The 25,495-nt window shown below is 40.7% G+C and overlaps 1 protein-coding gene and 1 long non-coding RNA gene across 3 annotated transcripts in view; one reads left to right on the plus strand and one right to left on the minus strand.

The window, feature by feature from the left end:
* b3gat1b (beta-1,3-glucuronyltransferase 1 (glucuronosyltransferase P) b) overlaps positions 1-23,909 on the minus strand; it is a 49,283-nt gene extending 25,374 nt beyond the window's left edge. For both annotated transcript variants that reach the window (XM_069668461.1, XM_069668453.1), the window contains exon 1: positions 23,469-23,909. The gene's annotated coding sequence lies outside the window, so the exon portion shown is untranslated. The remainder of the gene's footprint in view (positions 1-23,468) is intronic.
* Positions 10,975-13,184, plus strand: LOC138602448 (uncharacterized). Its single transcript, XR_011309189.1, has 2 exons — positions 10,975-12,979; positions 13,066-13,184. It is a non-coding gene; the product is annotated as an uncharacterized lncRNA (long non-coding RNA).
* Positions 23,910-25,495: the final 1,586 nt, after the last annotated feature.

The following is a 25,495-nucleotide window of genomic DNA, read 5'->3' on the forward strand; positions in this document are numbered from 1 at the left end:
CAAAGGCCGGGATTGTCAGAGCTGATGGCGAGGGGACGGGGCGGAGGGGCCGGAGGACTCGAGACAATAGAATAAATCACATGAAAAATGTCACAGCCACACAAATGGGATTCTGACTCTGGGATGAAGCGAGATTGGAGGAATTGAGGGAGCCATGCAGAACGTGGGGGTTGTTTATCAGAAGCATAAACAGCCAGAGTCACATGGTCCAGTAGTCAGACAGTAAGGACGTTTCTATTCAGTTTGCTTTCATTTCCTGACAGGCATATGAAAGGAGGGCTCTCTGAATAGACTCCTGTGCTTGAAAAGTGTAATAAAGGGAGCGGGTAAAAATATGCCTGCAGTCTGAAGAGCTGCACAGATGGAGAGGAGGCAGCAGTGTGAAAGACAGCAGCCCATATCTGTAATTAGGGAGGACGGGGAGAGTTTGGCGTGTGACAGAAAGTGCAGCGGCGGCTCTAAGTGATGCTTTCTGGAGCAGGTGGTTTGGATGATCAACCTTTTAAGCTTGTGGAAGATTGGGTCTGCTGAAATCACACCTTCTGTGTTACAGTCTAAGAAATGTTTATTTCTTCACAAGCATGACGGCTTTCTAATGGTAGCTAAGGATGTTACAGACATTTACTTATCTTTGTAGGTAAATGCCAAGTGCAAGGCTGCGTTCACATCTATCATATACAGTATATCCTTTCATTCCTCTTGCACAGTCCAACTTGCAATTCAAAATCAGAGATATTTCGAATTTATTCCAGCAATATGTTTTAGATTAACTTTAAGTGGGCGAAAAGAACTACAGAAATGTCAAAAACCACAACAAAACACACAGCTGACTGTATAATATAATATAATATAATATGATATAACAACATGTTTGAGGGTGGTACTGGATGTGAAATTTTAAAGAGGTCTCTCAAAATGATGAACCCAGCAAGAACTATTTCCCTATTCTGCAGTTCTACTAAGTTTAATGTATTCATTGTCTGTGTTATATCGTCCAAATGTGCTGTTTGTTTTATTCTTACATCTCTTATCAACCCAATTTCCAGCATCCACAGGCAGCTATTCTCTGAAAAACTGCTCTAATAAACCCATGAGCTGCTAAGCACCAAACCGGACAAAGCTAATGGCTAACATTTGCTAGTTTCATAGAAAGATACCATGGGTGAATGGTAATTCCTAAAGCAAGTAAAATATTCGACAAACATTCAATAACCATATTCACACAGCGGCCACTTCCTTTTGAAGTCACGCTCAGGATGGGAAGCTCAAATGTTGTTTTCCAAAGGATAAGGTCATACAGCTGTGTTAGCTATTGGGCATCTGACACATCTATGTCACTTCACCACCAATTGATCAGCAACTGAAAAGGTAATGATAGGGAAAATATGAAGGGAGTTTGGGCTTGTTTTAAGTTGAAAAAACAAATTCGATAACCCATTAGCTCCTGTAAGACGCAGCTAACATTAGCATTTATCCACTTCCTAGCTAACGTGCCATACAACTTTAAGTGTATGTATGGCAGAATTTTTCAATTAAGGTATGCATTCAATTAGGAAGTGGTGAGTGCTATTTCTAGCTTCTGTGTAACAGAAACCTAAAGGGTTATCAAATATGTTGTTTTGTCTCTAAATATGGCCGATATCCCTCCAGATTTTCACTGTTTGTGTCTTTTCAGTAGCTTTTCAATCAGGAAGCAATGATAATGATTTGTGAGATTCAATATGACTTTCAACCTTGACAGCAGTTTGTAAGAGTAAGAGTGATGTACAGTAAGCAGGTTGTTATAGAGGAATGATTATATTTCTTCAGTTTAAAAATAGTCCGTTACACTCACAGTGAGAGCTGTGCAACGGTTAACTCTGTCGCCTTCTTTAAATGAGCCAACCTAGCTAATGTTACTCACATTAAAATGAGCTAACCTAGCTGCAATTGGTCACATTAAATGGAAACATTTCCTCTGATGGTGAAGTAAGACACCGTGAACAGGACCGCAGGAATCAGTGCAGCACCTGATTGAGGTTTTCTGTCTCATCACTGTCTGAGTCAGTGAAAATTTCCTTTCCATTCATCTTCTTTAAACACCACCGTATCCCATACTGTGTTCTGTTTAATGTTTACTTCATGTGCCGTCTTCAGTTTTGTAGATCTCTCTGTCGTAGCCTTCAGTTTTTTTTATCTTTTAACCTTTGCTTTCTCTTTGCTGTTTTCATTGATTTTCTTTTTTCCCTCTGTAAACAAACCACCGTCAAATGTACATCTTTTTTCAGCAGACTGGTATGATTACAGTTAGTCCTTCGGATTGTATGATTAGAGTCGCATCCCTAGCAACAGCCTGTTCTTCATAGCAACGGTGTGCTATCGAGAAATAGCAGACCTCGGAACTATTTAATACAGCTGTGTAATAAGAAATTATAAAAACATTTGACTTTCTCAACTTGAGCATGACATCAGGGAAAAATGGCTGCCATGAGAACATGGTTCTATAAGGCGGCAAGAAACGTGATAATGTAATGATAGATAATGTTATCTGGAAGATCTGTGTTTGCTAACGTTAACATGCTAATGTTAGCCATTATGAAAGCTGTGTCCTCTGTGTTCTTTTTGTCCATGTCTAGTCATTAGACAGTGTCAGCAGCCCTCTAGCTAACCAACAGCATCATCAATGTCCTGAAATATCACATATTATAGAAGTGAATAGTTTTTGCCTCTTTTTAAAGGCATCAGGTCGAGGGCTGCCAGATGTGACACAGTATTCATGCTTTTACCTCCCTTTGCCTCCTCTGTTTACTTCTCTGTTCTTGCTTCCTCCTGATCTTAATTTCCCTTTTTTTTGTTACTTCAACCAAAAGAGCCACGATGTATTTTCATTATCTCAGCATCCAATAATCCAAATCAGTCATCTTCAATATTTCCTCCTTATTAAAAAGTCCATTTGGTTATGTATGATACTGATCACCAGTTTGGGTTTTCATTGTCTGACTCACTGTTATTTTCCTCAGGAAATAATCTGTTTATTCATGCATGGTTCAACGTTATTAAGAAGCAGAATAAGAATGTGCTCATAAACATCCTTTGAAGACCAGCAGTATAAGTGGTATTAAGATCTGCAGCGCTGTTTGAAATAATGTGTGCACGTAAACAGATTCATTGTGAGGGAATAACGGCTCTCGGCGCGACACCTCCTCTACGCCTGGTGTCTTTGTACCCGGCAGAAAAGCAACACCTCCGATCGACCCGAGAGGAATCATCTCTAAACAACCTGTCATCATGCCACCTTGTCCTCACATGACACTACAGAGAGTAAAATGTAGGAAGATAGACCTCAAGAAGGAGATAATCCAGATGTTTGGAGTCAAAATGAAACAAACGCTGCATTTTACTGTAAAAGAATCTCAAATGATCCACTTTTATTTCTCCGTGTCTCTTCCTGTTGATGACTCACTTCCATCAGTATTCTGTCTGCATCTGTTTGTGTGCTGACGCTCAGACTAATGCCGACAGATGGGACATTAATGAGATGATGATGCAGTTTAAAAGGTGTCACATACTGAAGAAAAAGTGTAGGTGTGCTATTAAAATGCAAATCATTAAATCCAACTAATTGCTTCTTAAGATGGCTGTGGGAATATCGATGTGTACATGGTGAAAACAGCGTGAGGCGTCGGGTCTGTCGACAATCATCTCGGTGATAATTAATGGCTTTTCACTGCAACAGCTCTATCTCTGCAAGTGTCGCATTTACTTTGTATTTTGTAGATACACATCTTGGTTTATACAGAATATGAAACATGTTCTGACTCCAGACTCGTCAAACACAGCAGCCTGCTCAGTGGCCCTTTGCCTAATATATAATCCAGGAAGTGTAATTTTGGCATAGGCAAAGTCAAATGACCAAAAATATGCAACATCCTGTTAGTCTTTCAAAATAAAGCAGTCAAGTAAGCTATACTAACTAATGAACATCTTTTGGAACACTAACAAAGACCTGGTTTGTGTTTTGGTTTGGTTTCAGCACCAAACTGACTTGGTTATGTTCAGGAAAAATTATGTGGTTTGGGTTTGAATAGGTACTGACATATGTACACTAGTTACGTAACACACTGTTCTTGATTTAACCAAGACGCTGTACGAATGTGCATGACTAATGCATGTAAATTAACTTGATAATCAACTAAAAAAAATAAACATTTACTATAGTTCCACTCAGTGATCGAGCCCTGGTCTAAATAATCAACGTCCTCCTGCGTTTGTTTGAGGGATCTATCACCTGAATACTGCTCCATGTGCACTTTCCTAGTCTTTGTACTACGTTACCTGACTTTAAATTCCCATCAAAACAATAATCAATAATAAGAGGATATCATACAGATTGTGTTTTATTAGTGTTGGCTTTCTTGGACCCATTATGGGCTGCACTATGGTGCAGTGGTTAGCGCTGTGACATGCTCGTTAGGTTCGTTGGTAAGTCTAAAATTGAGTAAATGTGAGCATGAAAGGTTGTCTGTCTCTATGTGTCAGCCCTGTGATTGACTGGCGACCTGTCCAGGGTGTAACCAGCCTCTCATCCAATGAGAGCTGGGATAGGCTCCAGCCCCCCTGCCACCCTGAGCAGGATAAGTGGTTTAGAAAATCGATGGATGGTCCCATTCAGAAGCTAAACTATTCTTATTTGTGATCTTTGGTTGTATCTGCAGTTCTAAACAAAATCAAAACTAAAACCCCAACACGGCTTCAAGATGACCCTGCAGAGTTTGACCTCTACATGTAACATCGTCAAATTTATGTAACAATGTAAATGAACTAAGAAGAGCCCAAATTTTAAAAAGTTAGACGACATGCCTTTGCTAAAAAATAAAAAACACATTGTCCTCATGCGAAAGACACAACAAACACTCCATGGTTAATCGCATAGGCTCAGGGGTTTGTGTTATGGGCTGACTAGTAGCTTCCATATTTGGTAACCCTTCCATCTTTTGAGTCTTCACTGTTTAGGCTGGCACAAAAAGATTTAAAAAATCTTGACAGATGTTGAAAATGTGAGAGACTCCACATTACGACAAATAATGGTAGTTTTAACAGTTTTGTTCCTGAAGTGTGTGGATAGCAACGATGTGACCCAAACAGCATACCACACACTAACAGATTCATTCGCCAACAACCAGAGTCTGGCTCTCAACACTGGAAATCTCTCGCAGTCAAACACGACTTTAGAGTAAACAAACATGGCAGACGATGGGCAGGAAGAATTGCTTCTTTGGTCAGTTCGCTTCCCAATTGGCTATCATTTCGTTCCTCATAACAATCCACAGAGTGCGTGTTTGTCTGTCCTCTGGGTTTCCCCCACACAACAGGATAACGGACCGTATTAAACATGTTTAATATGTACAATTTGAAATCGGTGTGGCCACGTCATTCAACAGATGGGGGGAAGTAAAATCGCTCTTTAAATGCCTCACACCACAGGAACATCTGTCCAGATAATCTTAAAAAGCATAAAAACACTGAGCAGTTGATGATCTATTTACACAGCTGATGGAAACAAGACTGCTAATCTCACACTAATGAAAGATTTGGTATTGATTACAAACATTCTCATGTTCAGAAATCTTGCACAAGAAACCTTAAACTGATCTGATGGAGCGGCATCACGCTGATTTCAGTCTGACTGTGATGATGATTGTATATTACAGACCTGCATTAGGCCGCCCAGCTCTCTCCCGCTCACACTAACGAATACATTGGCTGCATTAGTGTACCCTGTATACATTCCAGGCATGTTCCCATTTGTTGAGAGGATGCTTCATAACGGATCTATTTTAATGTTTTATCAGCAGTCATCATACTAATCAGCTGTGGTCTGATAATATAAGATTACTAAAGCTAAACCTAAATCAAGAAACGCTCTCATTTCGTCCTCAGAAAAATACTGAATAAAATAGATAAAGTTATTAAACAAAAGTAAAGTGAGAGAGGGAGGGGTGAATAACTTGATATGTGGGTGTGTGAAATTACAGCTTTCTAAAGTGAAGATGTTTACAAGTACAGACGGTGTGAAGTCTAACATTTCAGTGAAGGTGTTAATGAGGACAGAAAGCACTGAGCCAACAGATCACTTCACAGCTTCACAGGAAAATGTTCCCACTTACAGCACAGTTTGCATTTCAAACATGGATCCACGTCATTATATATCATGGCTTTGTTTAAAACACTGGAATCATATAATCAGTCCCTACAGGAAGTTGTGATATTACGTTCCAGCGAATTCACGCAAATTTAACCAATTAGAACAACTCTTACATTTTTGTCACCAAACTCACTTCTTTGATGTTCAGGGGATCAACCTGAAGTTTGAGGGTTGTAAAACATCAGAGAACATCTTCTACTGTATCACTTTCTGATAACTGATATTTGTCATTGCTGATTTCAAAGAGTGTTTTATACAGTGAAATAGTGATCTCCGTCTCTTATCAATGCTTTAATATCAAATCAATCATCAATCAAATTTTATTTGTATAGCGCCAAATCCTAACCAGAGTTATCTCGAGACACTTTACAAAAAGAGCTGGTCTAGACCGACTCTCTGTTATATTATTTAAATAGAGGCCCAACATGAATCCACCATGAGTAGCACTTAGCAATATTCAGCACATTGGCAGAAAAACTTCCTTTTAACAGGCAGAAACCTCGAGCAGAACCAGACTCATGTTGAACAGCCGTCTGCCTCGACTGGATGGGCCGACAATGGGATAGAAGGAGATGCAGGATAGAGACAGGCAAAGAGAGCAACAACAACATATGTTCTTGTTACCACAACAACATATGTCCTTGTTACATGAACAACAACAGACACATACTTATGGTTACAATGCCAATAATAGTGGTAGACTAGGGTGAAGATTGGCTAAATGAATAAATAAATAAATAAATTAGCGAGAGAAGCAGAGTAATCGTTATTGTAACAGTTGAAGTCAACAGGTCTACTATTAGCATTAGCAGCAACAATAATGATACTATGGGGAAGGCTGATGTTAGTAGTTGTTGCAGTCGAGCAGGTCCACAGCAGCAGGTGGTCTGCAGCAACGATCCTCAGGAACCTTCAAGACAAGGGAGCACGAGAACTCCCGGGAAGATATGTGGTTAGTAATGTTAATGGGACCAGAAGATACAGAGTTAATGAGCTGCATTAATATGACTGAAAGAGAGAGAGAGAGAGAGACAGAGAGACAGAGAGGGAGAGAGAGAGAGAGAGAGACACAATAACTTCAGTTTTGTCTGAATTAAGTAGCAGAAAGTTTCTAGTCATCCAGATCTTTATGTCCTTAAGGCATGCTTCTAGTTTAGATAGCTGATTGGTTTCGTCTGGCTTCATAGATAAGTATAATTGAGTATCATCTGCATAACAATGAAAATTAATGGAGTGTTTCCTCATGATATTACCCAGAGGAAGCATATATAAGGTAAAAAGAATCGGTCCGAGCACAGAACCTTGTGGAACTCCATGACTAACTTTGGTTTGCATAGAGGACACATCATGAACATTAACAAACTGAGATCGATCTGATAAATAAGATTTAAACCAACTTAATGCAGATCCTGTAATGCCAATTAAATGTTCTAATCTCTGTAACAGGATGTGATGGTCTATCGTGTCGAAAGCGGCACTAAGATCTAACAGGACGAGTACAGAGAGAAGTCCTCTGTCTGAAGCAGTAAGTAGATCATTTGAAACTCGCACAAGGGCTGTCTCAGTGCTATGGTGGACTCTAAATCCTGACTGAAAGTCCTCAAATAAACTGTTGTTATGAAGAAAGTCACATAATTGATTAGCCACTGCTTTCTCAAGGATCTTTGAGATAAAAGGAAGGTTAGATATAGGTCTATAGTTAGCTAAGGTGCCTGAATCTAGGGTAGGCTTTTTAAGAAGTGGCTTAATTACAGCTAGTTTAAAAGACTGGGGTACATAGCCAGTCCATAAAGACATATTGATCATATCCAGTAAAGAAGTGCTGATTGAGGGAAAGACTTCCTTAAGCAGCTTGGTTGGAATCGGGTCTAAAAGACAGGTTGATGGTTTAGACGAAGATATCAGAGAATTTAGCTCAGGAAGGTCAACTGGAGAAAAACAGTCAAGGTAAACATCAGGTTTTTGAGCAGTTTCCAAAGATACATCTGCACCAGTTAACGGCAGGAGGTTACAAATTTTGTCTCTAATCTTTAGGATTTTGTCATTAAAGAAGCTCATGAAATCGTCACTGCTAAGGCCTATAGGAATACATTGCTCAGTGGAGCTGTGACTCTCTGTCAGCCTGGCTACAGTGCTGAAAAGGTACCTGGGATTGTTTTTATGTTCTTCTATGAGGGAGGAGTAGTAGACACCTCGAGCATGCCGTAGGGCCTTCCTGTATTTATTAAGACTATTTTGCCAGAGTAAACGAGACTCTTCTGTTTTGGTGGATCGCCACACTCTTTCAAATTTACGCGACATTTGCTTCAAGTTACGAGTTTCTGAGTCATACCATGGATGATAATCTTCTTTTTTAAGGGGGCAATCGAGTCTAGAGTACTTCTCAGCAAACCTGCAGTACTATCAACAAACTGATCAAGCTGAGAGGGACTAACATTAGCATAAGAGCTTTCTGTAGTAAACAGATGTGGTAAAGAATTAAAAGCAGCTGGAATTGTTTCCTTAAATTTAGCTACAGCCCTATCAGACAAACATCTTGTGAGTACATTTTTGTTAACTGGAGAGTAGTCGGTTAATAGGACATCGAATGTTACTAAATAGTGATCTGATAGAAGAGGATTTTGTGGGAAGACAATTAAGTTTTCGGTTTCAAGGCCATAAGCTAGAACAAGGTCGAGGGTGTGGTTAAAGCGGTGAGTAGGCTGGTTTACACTTTGAGTGAAACCAATAGAGTCCAAAAGGGACATAAATGCCATGCTAAGACTATCATTATCAACATCTACATGAATATTGAAGTCCCCTACAATAATTATTTGATCTGAACTCAGGACTAAATCTGATAAAAACTCTGAGAATTCAGTTAGAAAATCAGAGTATGCGCCAGGAGGGCGGTATACTATCACAAATAAAACTGGGTGTGAAAAACTCAGAACAAGGCTTTCAAAAGAGCTGAAACTAAGTTTTGGTCTAGGGTTGATTAGAAGACTAGAACTGAAGATAGCTGCCACTCCACCACCTCGACCAGTGTCTCGGGGAATATGAGTATTAATACTGCCGCAGCAGCCAAAAAAACGAGCAGAGCAGCATAAATGTAATAAATAATGTATAGATTCTCCTTAGCACGTATGGATAGCATTCAATGTGCACATGTAGTGAGAAATTAGCATTTCATGGCAATTGACTTTAGTGTCATTCAGTTTGTACACATTGTATTTGGAGTCCTGACACTGAAATCAGAAGTGATGTCTGAAGACAAACAGCTCTTTCGCGCAAAAGATGGTTTTATTGGAGCGTTTTCCCCGTCTCTCATAGTGGATGTGTTATGTGTTAAACAGGAAAGAAAATCCTCAAAATACAACAACTTTGCAATTGCAATTTTTTGAAAATCTGACGCGAAATTAGGCATTTTTGGCCGCAACACTCCGATGACCGTGAAATCCTGGAGGGACTGTGTAATGAATAAACTGCAGTTCCTCGAGTGGCCACTTGAGGCTGGCTCCAGAAAACAAGAAATAACATTACAGCAGGTGGGAAAATGCCCATTTTTACAGCGGAAATAAACATATAAACACACAACCACAGCCTGGTACAAAAACGGTTTTGTTATAAATAGCTGATTTTATTTAAGATAACTGTACGGGGGATGAATTTTTCTATAACACACCTGTTTGAATTATATTAAGCCTTAAATTATAGGGGCCGGATCATTTGATTGACAGGTGGATCCTGCTGGCTGTCTGCTAGACGTCAACACAGACACACAGACACTGAGCTTAACTTCACCTGTTTGTGTTGTTGGAGACTTTTGGGGATTTTTTCATTCAATGTTTGGACAAATAATCTCTCTGTGGGATTTATGGAACTTTAGTGCTGTGCTTTCAGTGAGTTAAGTGTACTGAAATAATTTTTGCACTAAGTAGCAGGTATACTGTGCTCACTTAATCTGCTTGTTAGCCTGTTCAGTGTTTATCAAACATTTATTTAATCATCGGCCAGAGATTACAGCAGACTGCAGTGTTGAACAGATCGGTTCTTTTAAGTTTCCCATTATGTGTCGGGGCACCGCTCTCTCACCGGGCGAGCAAGCAGCGAGTCTGCTACTTCTTTAGTCTGATAACTAAACACCTGCAGTCAGTCATCGACAGAATCTCCTCCTGGCAAAGTCAAACTAGCTCATTCATTATTTATACAGTCTATGGCTAATAACTGCTAGCTACGCTGAGGAGCATATAGCCTAGCTTCATAGCCATAGCTGGCTGATTCATTCGGCCCGCCCATAGAGCTCAGCCATAGGCTGTAGCTTGGTCGCGCTCCGCCTCTTTGCCCGTCTCTGGACATGCCAAAATATGATACACAGAACATGAAGGCAGACTTTGGTCCTCTCGGTTGGTTAAAAGTTTGAACAAGAAATACTTAAATACCTTATGAATATTCAAATTCAGGGACAAGTGGTTTGGGACGGATTTACTTTTTGTCATGTATTTGCATTCTTGTAGTAATGTGTGGATGTATTCCAACGCAAACAGGACAGACTTGCGTGTTACATCTCAGAGGAGAGAAAACAACATAAAATGTGTTTGTAGGATGACAATACAAAACCTTTACATCTAATCGCTCTTATAGCTGCATGATGTGACTGTCAGGAAATGCAGTCCAAATAAAACAACGTTATAGTGATTTATTCTGTGATTTCATTACATGTGCATGTTTGTTGTGGTCTGGTTTGCTATCAGATCTGCCTTGTTGTGCTGGGCAGTAAAATCATGAGACCGAATCAAATCCAGCTCATTGACATTTACAGTAAGCAGGCGAGTAGTAAAACGTGCCACACTGAACTGCACCGACTCTCTTTCATGCATGAGGAGTCCCATCTTAGAAAAATGAAATCCACTTTCATTACCGAAGCTATTTCACGCTTAAATTTACCATTTGTGGTTGTTTTTTTTCACTGTTTTCCATGTTGTGCTCCCAGGTCAATGTGTTTTTGAAATGTCCTTTAACGTTTAGCTAAATGTAAAAGTCTGTGCTTGGTGTCAGCCTAACATAATTTATTTCAAACTTTAATAACTGTGCACAAAAAGATATTACTAAATCATCATGCGTACTGTTTGCAGCCATAATAATCACTGTCTTTGGTTATGAGCACATTTTAATCTAATTACTGCGTGTACTTGGGAGTTGGAAAATAATATAATCAAGCTGTTCCCTGACTTAATATTCACATTTTCTCACTGCTTTGCATACTGTGTTTGTTGGCGGGGTAAATAATGATGTGCTTGTTTCCCTCGAGGCGATCAACATTCATCAAGGCTTATCACAATATCAATTCATAAAAAAATATGACCATAATCAAAGTAATAATGATGTTAAGATGCTTATATGACCATGTTGTAATGGAAGCAGCCGCAGGCACACGACAATCAGACATCACAGTGTGCACACTGTCACTGAGCACGAGTGTGATGTTCTGCTGGGCATGTAATGAGCTTAATCCAATTATTCTCATGATCAAAGCCACAAACAACAACTCTGTGTAGCTCGTCACAGTTAATGGAGACGCTTCTCATTTGGCCTTAAACAAACATCACAATATTTTTGTTCCTATTTCAGTGATATGGTCATGTTCAATTGCAAATTTAAACAGACTTCTTTGGGGTTAAAACGTTCATAAAGTGGGGGAAAATATTGCACAGTATTCTACAATGTTACAATTTAATTTAGACTCTTTTGTCCAAAGCGACGTTCATCTAAGAGTTAATACAACTCCATTCTCTATTTACAGATTCTACATAGAAATGTAGAATCTGAAGGCAGTGGCGTGGATTTTATGTACGGCAAGTCTTCTGGTTTCTGTTTGTACTACGCTTGTAGTCCGAGTAATATTGATCAATCACCTATCAGCAGGCTGCAACGTATGCAGGAAAAACAGTCCGTGTGGAGAGCAAAAGCAGGCTGAACGTAATGCGCCGTGATGACATCCCGGCTCCCATCACGTCATCTGACAACGATTTGATAATCATGCTAATCTTGAAGATTTCAGTTTCATTCTCTTTGGCAGCACCTATGGCGATAGACGGTAATTGCAGTAGCACACTTCTCAGATATCCAGACAGTGTTGCATGTGTGACGTCCACGGTTGGCTCCGGTTGTAACTCTCGCTTTCATTTTCAGACTGTTTGCTTCATCTGAGCATCGAGTTTGTTTCTTTTTCTTTGGATTTTCACTTCTTTTTGAAGTTGTATCTGTAGTCATCCATCTTTTCTTTGTTTGTTCAGCCATAGTAGATTACTGTTTACTCGCAACACTTGCAGAGAGCGGAAAAGCAGCCGCTTAGCTCCGCCTACCCTCTCTGGCAGACCAACCACTGCTGGGTGATGGAAAACGCATCACTAACTGGGCGCCGCTTGTGATTTTTTCAGTGAAAGTCGTCACAGACACCCAGTCTGTAATACTGCAAATGCAAAGGCTTTCATCAGTGGGCCATAGGCTCAATCACCATTGTGATACCTCATTCAGTGATAGAGACTGAACAGACATTTATTGTGACACTTATTACGAACGAAAACGAAAACCGTTCTGTTAAGATTCGCCAGTTCCTTGTGTTTTCCCTGTGTTTGTGTGTTGTCTGTCTTGTCCTTGTTTTCAGGCTGGGTGTGGTTGTCCTACTTTCACTTTCCTGTTGCTCCACTCTCACACCTGCAGATCATTCTCATCAAGCCATTCTCCACCTGCTGCAGGACTTAAGCCTGGTCAAGCTCTCTACTCTTCGCCAGTTCGTTCCGTCTTCTCCAAGTGGTAACTCGACACAGCTGACGCGGTTTATAAGTGTTACTACTGACTCTGTAAACCTGTTTTTTGACCTTGTTTTTTCCTCACCACAGATACCTGTTACACCCAGCCCAGCCACACCTGTTCTCCGTCCTGAGCCCAAGGAGTTTTTTTGTGCCACAGTTATTCTGCTGCTTGTTACCTAAGTTTTAATTAAACCGGATTACCTGTATTCTGCCTCCTGTGAGTGTGTCTGCTTTTGGGATCCAGTTCTACTATTAAGCTTAACACGTTCAGCGTTCAGATTTCCCGACTTCCTGGAATGCATCAGAAATGATCGAAGAACATGTTAACCATTGTCCAAGATTGATACAACACAAGCAAGGATCGAGACAGGAGGGAACAAAGTCACTACGTGCCAACAAACAACTTCAAGTTCTAAATTATGTACCAAAAAAAAATATGTAAAGCTTTAATCATTTTGCTGTGGAAACCTCTCACATAGATCCAACAGATGTGTGCTTTTTGGGCTGCTTAATCAGATGTCAAAAAGCCCAAATAGTTGGATTTAAATTCCAGGTTGCAGCTCTGTAAGAGGTGAGAGTTTACATTTGCAAGCCACTGTAAAAAAAAAAAAAAAAAAGGGGGGATTAGCAGTAATTTAGTTGATTGGAAGCATAATAATTAAGAGCATTTTTGGTAGGATTTAAGGGAGTATTCGCTTCATTTCTTAAGATATGTTGCATCAACTTAAAGTTAGCCTATAGCTTTTCATGCAGACTAAGTAAAACTACAGCAGAATGTATGCATTTATATGCACACAACTTGCTTTTGCATTGAAATAAATTAGCATTCAATCCCATTTCACTGATTGAAACTATTGTGCACCCCCCATGGAGAGAAATTTTATCTTCCAACAGGAGTAAAAATATATTCATAAGTATCACAGCCTCATATACAATCAGCTGCCACAATCAGGAAGGAAGTGAATGCATCGCCTCGACTCAATTATAGTACACACAGGCAAAGCAGCTTCTGTTATACAATCATATACATATGCCCCATGCTGTGATTACAAACACAGGCATTAAGTTTACTCGTTTCTCAGTCGCTTGGAGAGTTTGTCTCGGGGGGGGGGGGTGGGGGGTGGGGGAGTACAAGAAGTTTGAAGTCGTCCAGTCACAGTCAGAAAGGCTCATTTAGTTGTAGAAACACACTGATGCTCTCTCTCTTTCCTCCACAGTTTTGAAGCTCCAGACACTGACGCTGATGGAATAAGCGGAAGGGGCTTCATCCCTGCTTTTGTTCTTGTACAAAATTAAGTCCTGAAAATGTTGTTGTTTGTTCCTCCCAAGCAGATTGACGTCCAATATGTCCCCTACCCAACCAAGGCGTGAAAACGTCATGTTAAGGTCTTTAAGATCTTTCTTCTTTAGCAACTGACCATGGTTAAGCGAGATAATGCCCTTTGAGTTGTCCATTATTAGCTTTTGATGGAGCTCGCTGATCTTGCCTCCATATTGTGCATAATGGACACTTCGTTGGGCATAAAAAGGTTATCAGGTTCTGGTTCTTTCCTGGGAGTTGAACAAGAGTCTGAGACCACTGAGGAGCACCGCAGAACGCCACAGGAGGTGTTTTTTTTTTAACCTCAGGCCATCAAACTATAGAACTCCTTTACCTTCAGCAGCAGGAAAAATGGAGCATGAAGGGTCTCTTCATTTCATGTGCAATTAATCTCTTATAGCTACTATACGACTTTTGTTATCAGGTACAATAACACTTAAAAATCAGGCTGTATTGTGTTCAATACAATGTCCAATATTACTCTCATATATCCGGCTACATTATGTTCACTACTGTGTCCATTATTAGTTCCAAATCAGGCACTATATTTATAATGTGCATTATCATGTGCAATACTACAGCTTATTAGTGCCATGTGCAGTATGACTCTAACTTTATGTTATTGCTGCTGCACATTTCATCATTTTAATTGATTTTCATAAATCAATGCTACCAGTCATACTTTATATCTGTAGATGTAATGAAGCACACACATGTAACTGACTTTAAAGGCAGGGACAATACCAACTGTGACAATGCATGGTTTTAAAGGTTACAGTTTTTTTTATTACATTAATACTCAATCATGTCTTAAATGGCTGTGGAAAAGGTTAATCCTTGATTTCATATTATTTACAAACAGAAGGTCAAAAAGCTGCTAAAAGCTGTTTTTGTTTTTCAACATGGCGTCATATTACGTAACAAGAGGGACTCACGGTGTCCCACTCTGCCTTAGCTCAACGTGCAGAAGCAGGTGGTAGTTAGTCTGAGCGGTCGTATCGTATCGTGTAGATATTATTTCAGTAGTCTAACTCTGCATTTCACCAGTTCTTATGATGGTTCCTTTTTGTATTTGTGCCAGTTGCACAAATTCTAGCTTGACAGGACATCGAGCCCACCGTTCTCCAGACAGGAAGAGGAATGAAGCTAGCTTTCGTGCCTGGGTGCGTTTTGTGCTGGTGAAGAGACGGGACTTCGGGACGGGACAGACAAGCACCTCGTCGCTGTCTCTCACACACTGCTGTGGCGTATGGATTTACCGTTAGAAGGCAATATGAAACACAACTGATACAAGCTGACACTAACTATAATAGCTCAGTATTAATGCTCCCACTTGCTACTACTCATGATGTGTTATAGCCTTTGCTATGTGATGAACTTTACAGTGTTGTGATGCGAGCTCATCGTTAGATATTGCTAGCTAACACCGGTCACTCATCACGACACCTGCCCAGTTCTCCACTGGTTCTCGTCGCACTACAGCTCAATGTCTCTCCTGTGGCTGTTATTTCTCCTCACCCTGGCCTGTTCCTGGTCTCTGTGACGCCTAACAGGCTCATACTTATAAGCCTGTGGTCGGTCGTATGCATATGAATCAATGACTGTATATATAGATGGACAACGCGTCTCCATCTGCTCCCATTGTAAGAAATTGATGCCAAAATAGCCTTCGTGACAGGTGCTGCCATCTTGCAATATGCAATAATATGGAGCCAGAGTCTGCGCAGCAGAGATCGGGGGGTGGTGCCGTCATAGCACTTTCGCTAACCCAAACACACACTTAATTTACCGAAAAAACAGCAAGGATCCCGCACCCAGCGTGTTTAACAGCAGAACAGCTTCTTGTGTTGGTCTGAGGTTAACGTTCACAGGTGTTGAAACTTCAATGACTGTAGTGATTGTTTTAGTTACGTCTCCTCTCACCGTTCCTCCTCCACTCTGCTAATCCGGAACAGATCGGCAGCAGGAGCCGGATTTGTCAACAGAGCTGTCAATCATCATTTTGACAGCATCACATAACTAGTTAAAAGTAAACTTGTCAGATAATGATAATCATGATAATAAATAGCTATAATGACAGAAACCATGTTTGAGAAGAAATTATCGGGCGTGTATTTTGATTTTATAGTTTGACTCATGTCCCATCTGTTAACATGGAGGAGGCGGGCTTTATGACCTATACTGCAGCCAGTCAGCAGGGGGCACTCGAAATGTTTTGGCTTCACTTTTAGGTTGCTGTCATGTCGTCCATCTATACAGTCTATGATATGAAGTAACAATTTCTTCTTATTTTGCATTTAACCCATATACACTTTATATTTTATAATTCACTTATATCTGAGTTATTTTTCTGTTACACTGATTTTGTACTGAGCAATGTGACACACATATTTCCTTCAGTAGAGTTTTATCATATCTTACTATCACTTACTTTTAAATATGCATACTCAAATACACTCTGCCAATATAATAGTTTACCAGTAACTACAAACAGCTCCATCTTTGATTCAATGCAGACTTATAACAGCAGATCGCTGTGTTTCACAGACAGTGTGAGGCTTTCATTTTGGACATTACTACCTGCCTTTATCATGCTAACATGCTCTCAGTGACAGTACTGATGTTAGGTGAGTAAATCTTAAAATGCATTTATTACCATGTTCACCGTCTCAGTTTTGCATGAAAGCAATGAAACATCTGCTTATGAGCCCACAGTCTTCATCAGTGTGAGGTGGACAGCAATTTAAACAGAGTTAAGTTGTGTGGGAGTCTGCAGCGTGTTTGCATAAACGCATTAAAAGTGTGAAGGCTCTCATGTTTTAATATGATATCCCTGTGAAACGTGATGCTACGTGTGTGAACACATTAGCCATGATGAGCCAATCAAAATACATGCTGATTGTTTAGTGAGACCACACCAACACACGGCAGACACAAACTGAACCAACACATTCATCACCTCCTGCGAGAAAACGAACACTACATTGTCATTAGGGAAAATAAGACCGGAAGATTTTATTTTGTTTACTTTTAAGCTGATCAAAGTTTGAATTTTTAACAGTTTGTCTCGGGTCCTGGTATCAGTGAACATCTACTTTCCACTTGTCTATTCGAACATGTCCTCCGTCGTCACCTGCTGTGTGCTCTCAGTGCAATAACCTGATATTACTCGCTAGTGCCTCTGTGAGTAACAAACGGCCTCCTCACTCATGTTGTTTGCGTAAGACACAGAACTCGCTCACGCTCATGCAGACGTTCTGGTCTTTCTCACTTTAAGACGAGTGTGAACCTCATCAATAATTTGCTGTGGGACGGACTGTGTCTGTATCTCGTTGGCATTTGGCAGAGCTGAGTCACAGCCAGGCTGGACAGACCTGTTTCCTTATGGATGAAAAATGCAGCATAAATACCAGCTTAATGTATGAGACATAAGGAATAAAATGGGAGTTATATGAGGAGAGCAAACAGCTGCTAACATACAGCATGCATTCGTGTAAGCTCCAGGTAATTCCCACTCAGGACGAACTGTAAAGATTTGCAGATTAAGTTGAATTTATACTTTCAGCTTCCTCGAACTATGAATTACTTTCACACCGAACACGAGTAATTTAAATAAAAAGGAACTAGTGCTTTGCCTGACTGTGTAGTTTCAGCCCAGTGTGTAAGACCCTGGATGTATTATTAAGACCTGGATATCAGACCCAATCAGACATCTACTCAGTCCAATAAGAATTGCTCGCCTGGTTCATAGAAGCCAAAAAGTTTTCAAGCTTATTCAATTATTTTATTGGTAGGCTGGTAGGTTGGTTTGTGCACCCATTAAACCTCCATGGATTAAAATTCATATAGAAGGAGTCATGGTTTGTCCTGGGCTGCATGGTGGTGCAGTGGTTAGCGCTGTCGCCTCACAGCTAGAAGGTTCCAGCTTCCTCCCACAGTCCAAAGACGCTCATTAAGTTCATTGGTGTCTCTAAAACTGCCCGTAGGTGTGAGTGTGAGCGTTAAAGGTTGTCTGTCTCTATGCCTCAGCCCTGTGATTGACTGGCGATTAGTACAGATGTATACCCCGCCTCTCACCCAATGACAGCTGGGATAGGCTCCAGCTCTGCGGACCCTGAACAGGATAAGCGGTGTAGATTATTTGTTTAAGCTGCAATACCATGAGTGGCCACAGGGAAGATTTCAAAGCAAGGTTGAGCAGTGACGTGTGAGTATTGAGGCCTTAATTACAAATAAATGAGAAAAACACTGCCCTCTCATTCATGAGTGAGCCCCCATTTTAGCCTTGTTTAACTCATACTCTTGGCCTTAATGCTTACATTAGCATGCTCAGATACTCACACTCACAATGATAACATGTTGAGATGTAGCTGATATGTTTACCATGTTAACTGTCTTATAAATCCTGTTAGGATGCTAACATTAGCTAATTATCAGTAAAACATGAAAGCCCCCCTCCTGTGAAAATCCAGTGTTTACCCTGTAAACATCTCCATGTGGTGTTCTTCATGTGCTACGAGACACATCAGGGACAACATCAGCATCATCTCCATTGCTGGGCCTGTCTGCTTTTAAACTGCAGTGTACCAAGGACAGGCTGAACAACACGTGTTCAGATTGGCAGGTTTGAGACGTCACAAACCTAAGGAGCCAATCCTGTTAATGGAAGGGCTGACGCTATGCATATCATTATGTATAACCTATGGCAACCACTTCGGCGATGCGCGAGCCAGCTGTAACCATCATCGTAATTTTTGCAAACTCACTACTAACGTTAACGTTACTACTACTAATTACTACATTTCAAGCTAACTAAGTTTCAACAAGTTGCCACGAAACGATGGCAGAGACATGTTTTGTTTTCAGCAGAGGGGGTGGTTGGAAATGTACATAGTGGGCGGGGGTCTATGCAGATTGTGGAATTTTTAATGAGGGAGAAGGAGGAGGATTTGGGAGGATTTTTACAAGGTAATTAAACGTATTTTGCAGAAAAAACATAGACACAATTTATTATTTCAAGCAGAGCATTTTCTACGTCTTAAAACAAGACTGGAGCTGAGCTTCAAGGAAAGCTGATGGGAGTGACTTTAGATTTGCAGGTATTTGGTTCTGAATTAAAGTATTATGATGCAGGAGGGGAACATGAATGTCTGTGCAAAATTTCTTGGCAATCCATCCAAAGTTGTTGAGACTGTTAGCTCAACATCAACATGCATTTTTAAACTGCAGGCGCCCTTAAAGGAGCACCGTGTGAAGCACGAACACGTTGTAAAACAGAAAAAACACCTCAAAACAGCAAACAACAATGTAACCAAACATCTCTTTCTTCTCTGCGGACTGAGTGCTACAAACACAATCTATCAGTCATTACGTACCCAACAAGCCTGAAGATAGCAATAATAATGGTACTTGTCCTTTTGTAGTCTCCTGGCATGAAGGATTACAGTGTGAACTTCAGAGGAGTCAGCATCATGCTCCGTAGGATGAGAGTGCTGGTTTTTCTCTGTATTGATCTGCTCATGCAGCATTCCCTCCTCTTCAAGTGAGGATCTGCCTCTGATCTGAACCAGCTTTCAAGTGAGCAAAAACAACCTCAAACAATCTGACTCAAAGGCACTTTTCAGCACCGTACATCAAGAGCAGAGCCGAGCGTGCAGATTAAAATATAGCAGGCCTGCAGAGCTGGTTCAAAGCCTAATGATTTTCTCTTCTTGAATTTCCATCTGAGCTGCTCTTAATTCTGCTGAGATGCGTTCGATACAGATGACACAGTCAGGGCCTGATGCAGAATATAATTGCTGGGGAGGATTTTAAACGCTCCATGAACGAGCCCTCTGATGAATTTCCGAGCAGATCTACATTTTCATCAAGAACTATTTAAGAGACATTTGTTAATATACACAGGAATAAATGTGGAGCATATTTGAAGACTCCCATTACATCATTCTGAAGAGATAATGTGGCACTTATTAAACCACGGTGCAGTCATGGAGCAGAGTACTGCAGCACAGGTTCATCTCCAGCATGAAGGAATTATTTCATTGTATGAATCGGTTTGTCTGAAAGTATGAAAAACATCTGCACTAAATGTTAAACTAGCAATAAACTCATTTTTAATTGAAAGAAAAACACATCCCATCATCACTCTTTGGTACAGTCTGGGGATAGTTAATGAAGTAGTAAATGAAGTGAGCTTTTGCCCTGCATCACTCTGGCATTTTAAGCGAATCGTGTGTATTTGTGTTGGTTAAAAACAAATCTCAGGAATATTCGAGCTTCTAGGTGCGTCTGGATGTCACGGCTGGGTGAATAGCATCACCCAGAGGTGCACACAGCTCAGTTAATTTCACCTCATTCTCCAGGAACTGTGACTGCATTAACTTTTCAGCTTCTTAAAGCTACTTGCGGCTGACCATTGCCCAGTTTGATGACCTGTTAGCTCGATCAGGCTCGACTCGGATCAGCACCAGGATTTCTCCTTATAATTCTGATCAGCGGCAGTTTCCCTGAAGCTAGCAGTCTGAACCTGAAATAAACCAAGTTTGCTGTTATTTCATTTAAAGTAATGGCCTCGAAGGTTTTCATACGAATAAATGTCTGTTTAGTCGCTATCTATCACTGAATCAGGTAACACAATGGTGATTGAGCCTATGGCCCGCTGATGAAAGCCTTTGCGTTTGCAGTATTACAAAGAAAAGATGGATGACTACAGATACAACTTCAACAAGAAGTGAAAATCCAAAGAAAAAGAAACAAACTCGACGCTCAGATGAAGCAAACAGTCTGAAAAGGAAAGCGACCGTCAGCCAGGAAAATCAAGAGTTACAACCGGAGCCAACCGTGGACGTCACACATGCAGCGCTGTCTGGATATCTGGGAGGTGTGCTCCCGCAGTTACCGTTTATCGCTACAGTAAACATACACTAAAGAGAACGAAACTGACATCTTCGAGATCACCACTAAACAGGTGAATTAGCTTAAAGCCAAACCTCGGATTTCCGCGTGCTGTATCGTTTACAGAAAAATAAACCGTTTATCTTGTGATTGACTTTTATTAACGGGTCTTACCTTTGGTGAAATTTCAACATCATTATGCAGATTAGTAAAAAGTCAACATGAAGCTTTGTCAGGTCTGTCCTCAAGAGGAGAAGAAAACTACTTTAAAATGCTCGTTTGTTGAACGGAGGTCGGATCGATCGTTTCTGATGCATTTGAGGAAGTGGGGAAATTTTGAATGCTGCATGGCTTCCGTGACACTGTTCCGCCTGCTTTTGCTCTCCACAGACTGTTTTTTCTACATACGCCGCAGCCTGTTGATACGTGATAGGTCAATATTACTACTGACTACAATCAAGTGCTAATGGAAACCAGAACACTTCCAGTACTGAAATCCGTGTCTATCTATCTATCTATCTATCTATGACAGGATGAGTAACCAACTTTTTCAGATTCTTGTTTATTGAATGGACGATTGGATCGACCATTTCTGATGCATCTCAGGACATCAGGAGAATTTCGACGCTCACAGACGTTTTTAACACTGTGTTGTTTCTTGTACGAGATGTATTTTTTTTAACTTGCACGAATAGAGCTGTGATCATCCATCTTCCTCTTGGTCACATTCAGGAGGTTTTCAATGGTTCAGATCTGGACTGGGCTGACCATGACATGTAGAGAGAGATGCTGATTCAAGGAGCATTTGAAGTGGTCTCTTAATTTTTTCTGGATTCGAGTCCAATGACCTTAAAATCCGGAATATAATAATCTATGATAAAAAAAATTATTAAAAGTGCGTCATACACTGAATTTTACGTTATTCCCAAAGCAAGGCGTCAATTTACGTCTTTGCATTGACTTTCTATGTCACCTCAACAGTGCACTTATAGCTCTTACAGCTTTGTTTCTCTTTTAATCCCCTCAGTTTATTTGGGTTAAAAAAGACCCTCTCCTTCTCTGCATCCTCACCCTGGAACACCTCGCAGCACAAACTGAAGCTGTCTGGCTTCGTTCGCCGCGGGGATTTTAAGGTACTTTCACAAAAACCGGAGAGAGAACCTGCCCGGCTTGTTCCTGTATGTTGTGGTGTATTTATTACCACTTGGCACTTTTGCCCTTCTTTTATGATTTATGTTCCACTTTGTTTTTCTTGTCATGCCTGTCTGTAACTTTGTGTTGCTGAGTCTCTGAGAGCACAATGTGGAACCTTTCAAAATAAAGGTTCTGTAAAGAGCCGTGCAATCTCTCCGTGCTGAACATTTAGAGCAACAAGGCTTGACACTGGATTCATCTTAATTAGGATGCAGTTAAAACAGCTACTAATGCTGCTGTTCAGGTCTGAATCAGCCGCCAGGATACAAAAGTCAGTTATCAAACTGAACAAAAGTGTGTGATGCATCAATCAGGACACATTTCAGCTGTATTCTTAATTGTGTGTATCAGAGTCACTGTGTGTGCACGGTGGGAGCAGCATCACTTGAGCGTCCATCATTAAGTTATATCAAGTTTTACTTCTAGATTGGTGCACTGCTGACAATTAATGATAATTATATTATATGTTTTCTTTTAACGTTGAGACGAAGACACATTAGCTGCTGGTGTGACAATCATATTATTATTCTGAGCATTCAGAAAAAAGATAATGAAACAAAAAGCAATGCAAAAGAGCAAATATATGTCATACATTCAGCTGCGTCTTCAGCGCTTTGAGAGATAATCCTCCAGACAGTTTGGCAGCAAGATGCCAGAAAATCATCCAAAGTCTAATTGAAAGATTTACATTCATTAGAGCTGAGCGGAGCCGAGACCGACAGCCTCCATCTCACGACCTGAAAGTTTGACAGTGACGACATAAAACACACACATCATGATGAGGTGAGGCTTTTCGTGCAGATGTTTCATTTCACTTTGATTTCACTATTTCTAGGAGGCGTCATGCTGTGACGAGGTGTGCATTTTAGGTGCTCAACAAATCTGCACTCTACATGAAAGTTCTCTGTGATTCAGCCGATAGACAGCAGAAGATTGAACTCATCTCTGCTGCAGCTCGCCTTGTTCAACATGCACGATGACAGCAGACCCAGCAAAGCAGAGAAAAAAACCTTAAACAGACAGTTTGCACATCCTGTCTGTCCATGCTGCACATTTAAAGAGAGAGAGAAACGTTTCAGACCTTCTCTGCAGACTGGAGCAGCTCAGCATCCTCGTCCCTGCAAGTCGTCCTCTCCTCCTCTGCTGCCTCTTCCTCCAAGCTCAAACGCTCTCATCAACACAGATTTACGTGAACACCGCGTCCCTGTGTGAATGATCAGGGCTTACAGGTGTAGCTGCATGTCGGGGATGCACTCCAGAGCTGTGCCGTGCTCCGCTGCTCTCAGACTGAGATGTGGGAGAAGAAGAGAGGGCAGCTTATTTGGTACTCCCTCCCTCTTTTTTTACTCTCCTCCTCCCGCTGCTCTTCCTCTCTCTGCCACTCTGTCTCTTGTCTTATTCACCTTCTTGCTGCTCCTGTTCAGTCTTTTACAACACCCTCTTCTCCTCGGTATTAATGCCAGTGATTGTCTGATTCGTGCAGGAGAAGAAGAGGCAGACTCGGCTCGAGGCGATGCATCTGTGAGTGTATTTATGTGAGACTGAGGGAGTCTCTGCTTTGAAGGGAAGACCAACCCCCATCCTCTGTGAAACAAGCAGCTACTGGCATCTACCAGAGAGGGATCAACAGCCTACAAAAGGATGAGAGAGAAAGATGGGAAGAAAAGCATCTTATTTTCAGCTTCGGTGAGAGATGAAGAGATGTGAAAGGAGGCTGGAGATCTTAACTCTGAATGTAACCTGCACACTGATTTAAACAGGAGCACAACCACCTCCAGAACGTGGGACGCAATTACATTTTGTGACATTGAAAGATCGCCCCCGAGGAGCCATTAAGTGCTACTTTTCCTCTTTTTGAAAGGTGTGACATTTAGAAGAGATGCTGTGCTACAGAGGGTAATCCACCAAACTCCAGCCTAACCTTTTATAAGTAATGCTTTGCGGCCACGCATCATGTGACACGTCTGTAATTGGAAAATAATATTAAAATGTCTCAGTGGTAAAGTGGTAAACCAGAGTAGTGTGAACATTAGTGGACTCTACAAGGAACTGTTGTGATTAATGGCGAGAAAACAGTGTTGCAAGTCATTTGTGCTCCTCAGTCGAGATGTGATGAAGTGAAATCACATGGTTTCTGTCATTATAGTTAGTTCTCATCATGCTGATTTACTTCCAAGTGTTCATTTTTCTGCTGTTAAACACGCCCACGTGCGGGGTCCTTCCTTCTGTGTGTGTTTTGGTTAGCAGAACTCTCTACTGCTCAGACTCTGGCTCCAAATGACGTCACCAACGCATGATGGCAGCGCTTGTCACGGGGGCTATTTTGGCATCAATTCCGTACAATGAGAGCAGACGGAGACATGTCATCCATCTATATATAAAGTCATTGGCTTTTGCGCTTGACAAAAGGGACTTGAATCCTGAAAAAAACATACAAGATATACAAGTGTATGGATTTATAACATGTTCTTAATCTTTACAGAGAATATATATCGGAAGAAAAGATCCATCACAGATGCTTGAAATGATATGATTTCTCTAACTGTAACTAATCTCTTATAATAACAGATTCATTTATCTCAAAGATCACAGATCTGGCAAATGGCTTCACTGCATTTTAAGAGAGATACAAAGATGTATGAATATATCATTGTCACTGATCTGTTATACTAAGCAGGCTCTTAGCTGAACAGATGAGTATCAGATGCATATTTAACTCATCTGTTGCAAATTTAAGAATGCAAGTTTACGTATAGAGTCCTATTGGTTATTACAGACCTGTGAACCTTTCTGCAAACATCATAGATGCACATCAAAGATGCTCTTCATATAAATGAAAAGATCGAGAAAAAAAAAGATCTAAAGTGGATAAAATTTTAGGATATTATATTTCACAGATGAGTGTCCAGATATCTTCAGAATCTCTCAAATATCTTGTGTGTGATCTGCTGGATGTTGTCCCTGCCTTTGATGAATACAAACCTATCACCACCTTGGATAACAATGTATGCTGTTTTATTCCAGTGTTTTGTCTTGATAACACAGGCCCCACTCCAGCCTGGCTGTAACATGAAGCATTTTCCCTCCAAGCTTCATCAGAATGAGACC

This window comes from Semicossyphus pulcher, unplaced genomic scaffold (genome assembly GCF_022749685.1).
Source record: "Semicossyphus pulcher isolate SPU_LCO1_2020_fin unplaced genomic scaffold, fSemPul1.0.p SCAF_10, whole genome shotgun sequence".
NCBI classification, from domain to species: Eukaryota; Metazoa; Chordata; class Actinopteri; order Labriformes; family Labridae; genus Semicossyphus; species Semicossyphus pulcher.